Consider the following 12522-nt stretch of genomic DNA (forward strand, 5'->3'; position numbering starts at 1 on the left):
GCATCAGTAAGATCAAGATGTTATAACTTAAAATAACAAAACCAGCACAGAGAATTGGTATACTGTATACTCTAAGTCCTATGCTCATATACACACCAAAAGGAAGCAATCTTACATAACTGACCTTATGAGAGATTAATGGTAAGAAGGAACATAATCCTGAGGTAAGGATGTAACAACTACAGACACCCAAAAGGTGATGTACAATTGCTCAAAAAAATTACTTTACAAAAATTGTTAGACAATACGACAACAGACGAAGGATTTTGACAACACTATCGAGACAACAGGAGTCTCCGTGTTCATTCCGAAATTCATCAACCCCCCTCCCATAAAGATAGTTTTTTGAATGACTGTACAGGTATCTTTATGCTGAATGATCAATTAACCTGTCATTTTAATTTCTCACACTTTTACGTCAACCCAGGGGGGCTTGCATTTCTTTTGTGCAATGAGGTTAAACAAGGTAAATCACAATCCCCATCTTATAACTATGGCAGCTCCAAGCCCTATTACCAACCCATCATTAAGGAAAGGAGAACCAAGACATGAGCGAGGACCCCCCCCCACAAGTCTGTGTAACTCAAGGAGGAGGAGCTCAACAAGATTTGGAGAGATGAATAAGTTTGGCCACAAGACATCAATAGACTGGCACCTTATTCATGAATTACAGTAGTACTTATAATCCCACTTCTCAAAAGGGGGTCTTCAGAACAATCACTTCCATCATTTACAGTAACAAACAATGAGCCATGAATGCTCAACCACAGTGGTTTCAGGCCACAAAACTGCTTAGGTCCATCCAGCTGACTCCCCCATTACCCACTTGGGAGGAGGGAGGGAGGCTCCAGAAAATATGTTGATCCTACTTATGTAATTTGAAGCATTTTTGTTAGTTCTATAAAGCCTCCCAAGGCCCTTGAAACTGAGACACTGGACCAGCACGTGTTTTATAGTCATAGGGACCAGGCAGTCATCACAAAATATAATAAATCACCTTCAAGGCTGGGAGAATTGCTGACAATCCAGCAGTGGCAAGCTAGACACAGCTCCCGGAAAAGGTTGGAAAAACTGGCATCAATCTTGGAGCCACCAGTAAAGATAGAAACAAGTCCTCATGCCGGGTGATATGCTCTAAAGACATGAGATGTAGCAAGTGCTCCTGACAGTCAGCCTTTGTCTGTGAAGTATCGACAGAAGCACACTTAAGTGAGCGTCCATGAGGGCAATTCAGAAACTTCACTGGACAAACATGAGTATGAAGGAGATCGAGGTTACACAACGCCACACAAGTGCAGTATCCAAATAGCCAAGGTAACCATATTAGTTGGGAGTGATTCATCCAATACAGTTGTATGTGTGGGTGTTTGTATAAAAATGTGAAAATAAGTCCATGTTATATTTTGTCATACAGTACCAACGAAAATCTCAGTTATGAATGATTTTTTTTTCCATATCAATGGATGATAATATGCTGACACAGGCACCAAGGAGCATCCTTGTATAGATGGCAAAGTGTTTTAACAAACACAAGACTGACTGTAGCCTCTGACAACTTTAAACAATTTACTAATGATACAAACCAGGCACGGAAAAAAAAAGGTACCAGTACAGTACTATGATTGTTAAGCTAGTTTGATGTTCCATGTCTTTCAAAAATGGCTTAATGCCATAATCTCACACTGATGGCCACCATGTGTTGACTAAACACTGCCAATCATGTGGAACTTAACCTATGAGTAAGTAATTTCAAATTCAGTTTCAATAAATTCTTCTATCTATACTTATATAACATATTCCCCTGCCTAGGACAACTTGTATATGTTACTTGTCCAAGGCAGTACCCTGCCAAAGTATGTCATGTCGACCTTTGGCAAAATAAAAATAAAACAATACCTGACAAAAAAGAAAAGAAAGGAAGGGGTGGAGGATGAACATTTCAGTTACAATCAAACAATTCTATTGTGGTTTATCTAATTTTGACAAGCAATTTTTTGGTGAAGTCATGCACCACCAATACAAGGGGACATAACTACCGAGAGGGTGGTAGACTTCTGGAATAATCTACCAGCTCAAACTGTAGAATCAAAAACAGTACTGGGCTTCAAAATAGCCCTTGACAAAATTATCTTCTACTGGTTACTGGCCTTGTTTCCGTGTGGTCATGACTTTTTAAACAAATCTATCCAGAGTATCATTAACATACAATAACATAACTAATTGCATATGTGTTTGCCAATATTCTCACTCTTCGTTCTTTTATATCCTTATTACTACAGTACTGTATTTCATTCTTGACGTTGATATGTCAGAAGAAAAAATTCCTGACGATGTCACAATGTCAGCCACTCCATAGAACAAGTCTGTTATACTGGAAGAAGTACCTGAGAAGAGCCCCGAATTATATACTGTACTGTACACTAACTGCTTTGTTTACAAAAAGCTGAAGCTGGAAAATCAACATTTTTATGCATGTCTATATTTTGTTGACTTATGGCCATTTTAAATGTTTACAATGCCCAGTTTATAAATTGAAACTGCCAAATCTATTAGCCTGAAATCTGTAAATTGCAATAAAGTTATTCTAAACCACATATTGTGAAATATGTACTTGTAGTGCAATGTTTGTGTGATGGAATAAAATGTAATGAGATGCAACTATTTTAAAGCCTGCATTACATTTCCCTATTTCACTACTTTCCTATAAGATTTACATTCTCTTTTCTTTTTTTCACAGATAAAGCTAAAATGCATGGTATATATACTAATAGGTATGGATTATCTCTTGAATTGGATGTAAGTAATCTTGGGTTCGACTTATCTCGTGAGTTGGGTACGAGATGACCCTAACCCAGTGGATGAGAACAATATAGTATGTTACATCACAGAATCTCACAGTAATAAGTACAGTTGCTATGCTTGTGACTCTTTTGGGGCTGCAAATGCCGAGCTGATTGTAAACGCAGTGTTTTTACTCCTTGAAAGTAAAATGGTACAGAAAAAAAGCTATGGCTGAGAGTCCTGGAATATTCTCTTGTTTACATGATAGAAAATGGCCCTGTGTTGTACTGTATCATCTGACAGCAATATTTGGGTGGTGTTTTGATTGATAATGCTAGTTCACTGTGATAAATGATGGGACTGGGTGTTATTCAAAATTTTTAAAATACTGTATTGTAAGAACAAAATTCTTCACAGCCAGGATAAGAGGACAATTGTTAATTTATTTAAAAGTTAATTTCTTGAGAATGTTTGCACCAACGATTATTGACGTCGGATTTTGGGGATGAAGTACAGTGTGTTAATGATGGTGTGATTGACAAGCAAAGAAACCACATTTTAAAGAGACAACAACTGTATTCAAAGCTCTATGGAGATTTATAAGCCCTACTGTATGTCCAATGGTTCCACAATACAGTACAATACAAATCTGCTCCCGGCACCATTTTTGTTGTTTACCTCGCTGAATCCCTTTTCAAGAGTCGTTTCCTAAATAATGGTGAACGCTTCCACGTATTCCTCCTCGCCATTGCTGATGTACTATATCAACCTCAATATTAAGGCAAGTTGTTTACCACATAAATTAACACGATAATGCATAGAACCTGACCTAACATACCCATAGGTTGAGTATGTTAGGTCAGGTTCTATGCATTGTATTTTCCATTTTTGTGTTTAATATGGTACTAGTGTGTAGAAAAAATTTCAACCAATTTGGACAATTCCTTCTGGTGGTCATCCTCTTCTACACCTTTACCCATTGTTGGTAATAGTCTTGACCACCAATTTGTGAGAAGGAGCAACTTTAGGATAAAATTTCAGAATACAAATAAGAAATTGTTTTCTTACACCTAGAATACCCAACAATCAAGGTATTGTACTGTACTGCAACTTTCCTGATATTTTTTACCCCAGTTTTATTGACCTGAACATGAACCTATGTTGACATGCTAGCTACATGCATTGCCATTATCAACTGTTCACATGAGCAGTCATAGACAAACATTTCATAGACATTTCAGCAATGCTTCTGTTCCACCCAAACAAATAAGATGGCTTTACAGTAATTTTTGTATTATTAGTTTGGTGACTTTGTCCTGGATAGCATTTCATCATAACCACAAATGTTTGCCAGGAATTTATCGTAAACAAGATTAATCAAACAAACAAACAAACCTATCCTATTATAACTATCCTAGGATGGAAGTGCATTGGTATTAGAGGTTAGGTTAGCTAGGTCTGGAATACAAAGAAGGAATGTCTTGCCTTCCACAGCCCAGCCCACATGTGTTGTCAGTACTGTACACCCACATGCTTCACAGTGGAACATTGACTCCTATGTGCTTATCTCTTGATCTGAACTATGTAAATAACAAGAATGACTACATTTAATTTTTTCCCTCCCAATTAGTCCTCCGTCTAATTTTTTCTCAATAATTTATGCTCATATCCAAGGTCTGTCTCACTTAAGTTATGTCGCCCATTACATGTCTTTCAACTGTAGAATGATGTTTTCCTGCTAGAATCAGATGCCGTATTGTGATAAGTTTCCATTAGGAATTTCAGCAAATGGATACAGGAAATGGCATTATAGCACTACTAAGCACTGTGGCCGAGACAATCACACACCAGCATGAAAGAGGATATGAAATCTGCCTATTGATTGTGTAACAAAATTTTTTGTAAGAATTTCAACAACAACATTTTTCTTCTGTTTGGAAAAGGTGAAATTACACGCTGGATATATGTACAGCAGCCATATTGACAAACTGTTATGAATAGTTAGGTTTAGGAAGTTATGTTTGTCAGAAGGAAGACCATCTTGGTAACCATCATTCTATAGTCTGCCCACCATGCAAGTGCAATAGTCTGCTATACCAATGGACATCAACGTTTCACACATGGCTGCCGTACCTGTACCCTGTAATTAACTGCCAAACAACAAATGCTCCTGTGTTACTTTGTTTAGCCTTTAACTGTACAAATTATAAGACATATAAAGCACATGACATCCAAACCTAATACATGGTGATGGAAATATCTTCTCTTCTACAGACCAACCTACATGTGTTGTCAGTACTGTACACTCACATGCTTCACAGTGGAATATTGACTCCTATGTGCTTATCTCTTGATCTGAACCATGCAAACAAATAACAAGAATGACAATACAGTGGTTTCCCCCAAACAGTCCTACATTTGATTTGTTTGTTGCAGAAATAGGGATCCACTTTGATATTTTGAATTATATTTGGAGGGATTTGCCTTTTATGTGTCAATACAAAAAGCAGCAAAATTACCTCATTACAAAAATTACAAGTACAGTAATCTGTAATAGTATAATTCTAAACTTTAATCTAATTTCATCATACAAACTATATGTAATTAACATGTCAAATGGCTTAACCTAGAGAGAGGAATTAAACAAATACTAACAAGATGACTCAAAACATAACATTGGAATTTACAAAATACAAAACTTATTGGGGGAAACTATTGATTCACTTAATACTTACTTTTGCTTCTGTAACCACAATACGAAAAAACCACACTATTCTTAAACTAACATATTTTTTTCCATTTTCTCCTCTTATTAGATATTAGAGGTATATAACCCAGGGAGAGTTAGAGTAGTATTATAAGTGATGGCAGTGACAAGCAAGTTTCAAGTTGCACCACTACCCGTCAGCCCTTCCTCCCGCACCCACTTGTTACCTCATAAAACCCGCCAAAAAAAGTCCAACGACCCGATTAATAACAATCTACCCTTATGCTGGACTCATAACACATCCCTTGACCTTAATTATATCAAAACAAAACAAACCCCCAAATAGCTTTTCATTCTTTTGTTGCTGACAAGTCTGAGTGTCGTCACCAAGAATCTCCCTCTCCCAAAACAATTAATTTTTTTTTATATTTAAAGCTTCTTACAAGATATTAAACTTACTCTCTTGTTATATTTTCATTTAAGTACTTCAAGTAGCTTTTCCTTGTAATCTATGAGTTGTTACTGCTTCACATTACCTTGTATCTCAGTGTCCAGAAATATCACGACAGGAACAACAGTGGGACTACTCAAACCTGGGCTGCAGATGGCGCTGTGATCAATGGAGTGACGCTCGCCCTGCGCACCCCGCTAATTTCGAATATTTTTTGTCCTCTCTGTATTTCTCTTTGTAAATATTAATGAAAAAATGGATAGTTTTTTATTAAATTTAAGTTTATACTCGAAATATCTTCGCCTCACTGGTGAAGAGAAAATGATATTTATTCTGATGGTTTATATGAGGATGACAGGACATTTTACAGTACCTCTGTGTTCCTAATGTTAACATTCTTTTTTTTTCAAAAGCGATTATAATTTCTTAATTTTCACATGTAGAACACAAAATTTAATGAGCAACTGATCTGCTTTGGTTGTTTTCAAATTATATCCAGACAGATATCTGAACAAATAGCGTAATTAATGTAAACGCACTATCCATTGCCAAGTGCTATTACGCTCTAATTCTTTCAACACTCTTGAGACCAAACTTTCCTTGAATATATATATATATATATATATATATATATATATATATATATATATATATATATATATATATATATATATATATAAAGAATTAGAGCGTAATAACACTTTCCAATGGATAGATCGTTTACACTAATTACGCTATTTGTTCATATATCACGGTTATTCAGTAATGTATCTCGTTATGTGCTCTGTGTGGTCTATACGTAAGGTGTGTTTCCGATAGTTTTTAAATGATATGGTGCCCAAGAAGAGCCATTCCCAGTACGAATAGTTAATTACAAAGATGCAAGTTCTCGCTCAAGCCATTGTTCCAAAAAATAATATAGGTGAATCTAATCGCTGGTCCCATAGTTTTATATTGCTCTCAAGTGTTTGATTAGATTAGCTTATGGGAAAGTTAGGTTATGGTTGATTCTGTGCCCGGGTTTAAGATTTGTAGGCCTAATGCCTGTACAGTTAAGGAAAAAAAAAGAATAAGAGTTTGCTGAAATTTCACATAAAAAATTTGTTTTTTTGGTGATGGAAGTTACTAATGTTCACTTGCCCCCGTTTATGTGCAGTTTTTCTTTTAATTGCAGATAGAGGTGTCAAACCTAATACCTGTATCTTATACAGATTTGTGGAAAACAAGATCGTGTGGAGTATGAAAAAAAAATGGTTTAAACTAGTCATTCCGTTGGTGTACAAATGGAGTGATTCGAAAAATTTACCTGTGTATTGTCATTACTGTAATGAAAAATATCGGGGAAGGTCTCCTGTAAAAACCCACTATTTAAATTTGAATTCACGCAAAATGTTATAATAGAGCGACACTGTAAAACTACAGAATAAAAATAAACTATATAACCCGATAAACAGCTAAGATTTTAATGAGTGTATATGTACTCTTTTGTATGGAATGGGTAAAAAATAATCGAAAGAAAGGATACTCATTTAGGAGAAAATTATGCAAATCATTAAATTGTTACAAGTACTGTACACAAACTATCCCAAAGGGTTTTTGAGCAGATGCTGGTGACTGAGTGTCTTGGTTGGTAAGTTATAAACCACTTTATGTTGGATCCTTGTGTCTGTTGCGTGTAACTTATCTTCTGCAGCGATTCCTGCCGGATTTCCTTTACGTTCTAGGCATCATTTAATCATTAGAAAAATGTAGTAAAACTGCGCCGAATGATTTTGCTGAACAATTCGAAAGGTTAGACTATGAATTTTACCAATAATTCACATTTGGTCACTTTTTTTCTGCCCGTATCCGCGATTGTTGTTCACTCGCATTTCAAGGATTGGGCCGTCAAAAGTAGGTTCCCGGACTCCGTGTTCTTCCTGTACTAACACAGGATAGACCAACTACTCGAACCGCTAGTAAGCTGCTAAGTGGTGGAAAAAAAATAAAAAAAATAAATGTTGCGAGTCATGTATGCCTGTAAAGCCACGTCCACACGATCGAGCAGTGATGATTAGTGTATAGTAAATTACTATTCGAGTATACGCACTTATATGCCTTAGTTGTTTAAGCGTAGTAATATATTATAATATCGGCATTAGTTTCTATTAGATTATAACTGACACTAGTGGTGGTTATTGTTATACATTATATTTGGAGAAAAATGCTACCCCTTGCTAAAGGAGAGGACTCTTAGGAATTTATAGAATTTCTATCATAAATACATGAATATCTATTCCATCAAATATGGAGTTGTAATATAAAAATTAACATACACATATAAATCGTCAAGTCGAGACTAACAGGGGTACAATTTCATAACAGTAGTAGTTGGAGACAGGAACAAACCTTCATTGAAGCAACCTATTATCTTTCTTGCTTGACCAAGTGAAGAGTTGATGGTGTGTGTTAAATAGTAGATAATAGTTGGTCGGTACAGTGGAAGCAATTTAATTAAGCGCTGTATCGTTATGCAGTATGGAAACAGCAAGGGAAAGGTAATTAAGTTGACTGATTTATAGTTTGCAATCAATAACTTCTCCAATACAAAGTGATATGTTGAGAATGTTACATAATGTTAATAGGTTTTACTTTGTTGTGTACTGTACATATACGGCTTCGTGAGATAACCACAGATAGTCCTCAACCATTACACTACTTTACTGCACTCTTTACATCCTTGCCAAGTAAGAGGATTTTTTGTTAATTATGCATTATCTTTATTTTTAGATTTTTTTGTAATTTGTGTAGTCACTTTACGCAAACATGAGGACGGAGTTAAACCTTTGTCGGCTTGTGTTCTCGGTTGAATCGGTCCACTATATAACATTATCTGTATTGGTGATACAGGTATTCTCAGCCTATATCTACTGTAAGTATGCTGAACCAATATTAACTTGATTGACAACTAATATCATATGATGATTAGGCAACATAGCTTATTTCACTTGATTATTAAACAATCTAATGTTACCGGGAGGGATTAGGTTAGAATTGGTTAGATTATAGGCTAGGCTAGTAGTATTAAGGTGTTTAATCGTCTGGTGAAATAAGCTAGGATGCCTAATCTTCACGTAATACGAGAATTTTACTGAATGACTCTTGAATCTATCTGCCACAATACTCCAGCGACTTGTGGTAATCGATTGGTTGACTTCTTGGCAGTCTTCCAATAAAACTTTTCTATCTTTATAAAAAAAAAAACCCACTTGCATCAACTGTCTCCACACCAGACGACCTTTACCGCATTAGTGATGCACTGCCACGCTTAAATGGATGTGTGCACCATAGATAAGGTGGGTGTACTGTCATAAACTGGGTGTATTTACTACCACATACTGTATGTGTATCATCAGTCAGTAATAGTAGTCGTCAAGGTGCGGGCAGGTGGATGACCTGCTCACTACAAGTGTATATAATTACAGGTGTTTTGAGTATCTGGGGTGAGCTTCCTCTCTCCCCCACCGTCATGCGGGTCTCGACACTTTTATAGTACAGTATATACATCCTGATTTATTCTATACCTCTCTGTAGTTATATGTTCCCTGGTCAACGACATACCTTGCTAATGCATCCTCCCTCTGTAGAACACATACACACACATACGCTCATATGAAGGGCGGATCCAACATTTCTTTACGGATGAATGAGGTCAGGAGAGGAGTGTGTTATATGATAATGCTGTATCCTTCTTACTGGGACCATAAATGTCGTAAAATTATCCAGAAAGTCTTGAGTAGTTGGTGGAGAATAGATGATGGAAGGGAGAAGTGTGTGTGTGTATGTTCTTGGTGTGGCCGAGATGAGAATGAGTGGAGGAAAAAACAATCATAAGGATAATTACCTTCTGTACCAGGTGACAGAAGACACGTTCTTAAACCACAGGTAGAAAATAGGGTGGAACGCACTTTATTGGTCACAGGGAGCCACACCACAGTCAATCACACGGAGCTACACCAGTCAGACACAGTCATACGAAGCCACACTAGTCACACGGAGCCACACCTCAGTCTAAGACTACCCTATAGAGAGAGCCACACCTGGGCGGGTGAGAAGGACCTCTGCAGTAGGTGGTGAGAGCAGTTATCGACTAGTGGGTGAGGGAGGCGGCGGCTCCTCACAACACCACCCACCACTCTGCTACTGCTACGTCAAACAATATGCGGCAAGGAAGTGTACTTATTTGTATATTACCCTCGACCCCTTCCTTCCTCCCACTGTCTCTCCCACTAATAGCCTCGTTTACTTTCAGGTGATGGGTGGGTTTAATTGGGTTAGAATGATGAATGAGGTGCTGGTAGTTAGTTAGTTCGATGGAGGTCAATCCAGAATTTACGTGGATAATGGCAGATTACTCACGGCTACGTCACTGACATTATTTTTTTTTCTGTTGTTAAGTTTGCAAGTTATCTTTCACTTAAAAAATGTTCTTCCTTACAATGATTGGTATTTTTTAAGGAAACCTGTAAACACCCAGTAGAATAAAGTAATAAATAACATGACAAAAGGACTATAATCTAGGCTGATGCTCGCGAGGCAGACATCACCGTGGGGGGTAACAGGAAGTCGTCCATACCTACCACACATACTAGGAACACACTGAACACTATCGCTTACTACACAATTATAAACAAACCACATTAATAGGTTATGAACACTACAGTACACCTTACTTATATGGCTCAATAACAAAATAAACTAATTTATTGCATATAACCCATGTAATATATCCTAGTATAACTGTTCGAATTTGGTTCTCGTAAAATCACTGTTGGTATCTTTTTATTACAGACTTCCGTATGTTTAAGGTCTAGTGTTTTGTTCCCGCATGATACTTAGGAGTTCGGCCTGGGAACCTGGCTGATGACTGGTCATGATTCTGAACTGCGTGAGTATTAGAGCAGCGGCTTAAATCTTAAATCCTACCTTATGTTAATCAGTCGTGTTTCATGGTATAAACCTGGCGTTAGTTTAACACTATTTGCTCCCCCCACCCCAGTGTGATTATAGCTGATCAGTGTTCAGCAACTGATAGGTAAAAATGGTGATGTTGGCAAGGAAAGCGGTTAACATTTTGAGGGAATTATAATGAAGAAAGAATAATGAGAGTAATGATGATGATGATGATGTGGATGACACACTGACGATAATGAGAAGGATGGTGATGATGGTAATAAAAAAGATGTTTGTGGATGATAATTAGTAATTATTGCAACATACAGTAAAACGTGCGGGTTGGGGGGTTCTGGAGGCAGTTAGGGGGCAGGGGGGGGGGACGTATATATATATGGAAGGGTGCTGGTGGGTGCGGGTTACAGTGGGCGTCGGCTGCATCTACAGGCAAGTCAAAACACTAAGATCGTATATATACTTGTGGTTTTTTTTTTACACATATAAATGTCTATAACGTGGCTTGGTTACTTTTTAGGACATATCTTTCAATCCTAGACTCTTGAATAACCTCGACTCACATTTTCAAATTTATATAAACACAACATGCTGTAGCTGTACTGTACATTGGACACCACCATCCCACAAGCCGTGACACAGAATGGCTGAATACTACTTGCAAAAAAATTCATTTAATTTAACAGCATATTTGTACCATAGACACTCACAGTGAGACACACAGGTAACTAAATTTTCTTCTCGTAATAATTATAGTAATAGGACATACTTATACTAGTGTCGCCTGTAATAAAAGCTTCATCAGGTGTAGCGAACAGACTTCCTATATACAATGACAGCTCTTGGCCATCTTCTGGTTGTCGTAACAATACTGTACAGTACACACACTGTTGCCATTAACCGGGATATTACAGCACAAGTTACCCAGAAGTGTTACAGAGGTAGTGAATATGAATCTTTGTTTCTGGTTTATGAATGGAACAGACGGTTAGCACTTCGAACGCGTTTATATAATTCGTCCAATTTTCCATATTTCTTGGATGATTGTAAATAAAAACGAGAATTAATTTTTTAGATTTTTTCGTTTTCCTGTCTACGATCGTAAATCACCTGTAGTGGGCAGGGCAAGAAAGATGAGGGAAACTGATATGACACTAATTTCATGTCTCCACGTGGCGAGTACTGTACGCGAAGAAAATAATTATTTACCGTAAATATTACGGCGATAAAAATCCCGTTCCGCGGTTTTACTATGCGGTGAAAATAAATACTGAATCCTGTCCCCTTTAAATTGTAAATAATCGACGGAGTCGGACGGAGCCTCATATTGGGAGTTTTAGTACCATATAATATATCGGCTTAATTGTCTTTATTTCATGTTATAGGCTTCAGTTTTCAGAACCTTGAGTCGATCGGGTGCGCAATGTTTTTATTTTTTGGGGAAGGGGAGAGGCGCAATTGGTTCTTAAGGCCATTGTATGAATAAGTGATGAGAATCATATAGTTGGACTCGCATCCTATATTATGGGTTTGGATACATATCCAATTTCTTTAGAATATAATTGGTGTTAAAGTGAACTGTGTGCTCTCATACTTATTGTTCTTCATCAAGGGACACTCTTAATGGAGAAAAAGA

General features: G+C 37.1%; 1 protein-coding gene across 5 annotated transcripts in view; it reads right to left on the reverse strand.

Moving 5' to 3' along the window:
• LOC121879133 (E3 ubiquitin-protein ligase HUWE1-like) overlaps window positions 1–6103 on the reverse strand; it is a 62136-nt gene extending 56033 nt beyond the window's left edge. For 4 of the 5 annotated variants that reach the window (XM_042385729.1, XM_042385727.1, XM_042385728.1 and 1 more), the window contains exon 1: window positions 6025–6103. The gene's annotated coding sequence lies outside the window, so the exon portion shown is untranslated. Of the gene's footprint in view, window positions 1–5947 lie in introns of all 5 variants that reach the window. The other variant, XM_042385726.1, reaches the window with a different exon arrangement.
• Window positions 6104–12522: the final 6419 nt, after the last annotated feature.

Source organism: Homarus americanus, unplaced genomic scaffold, assembly GCF_018991925.1.
Source record: "Homarus americanus isolate GMGI-L3 unplaced genomic scaffold, GMGI_Hamer_2.0 scaffold4060, whole genome shotgun sequence".
NCBI classification, from domain to species: Eukaryota; Metazoa; Arthropoda; class Malacostraca; order Decapoda; family Nephropidae; genus Homarus; species Homarus americanus.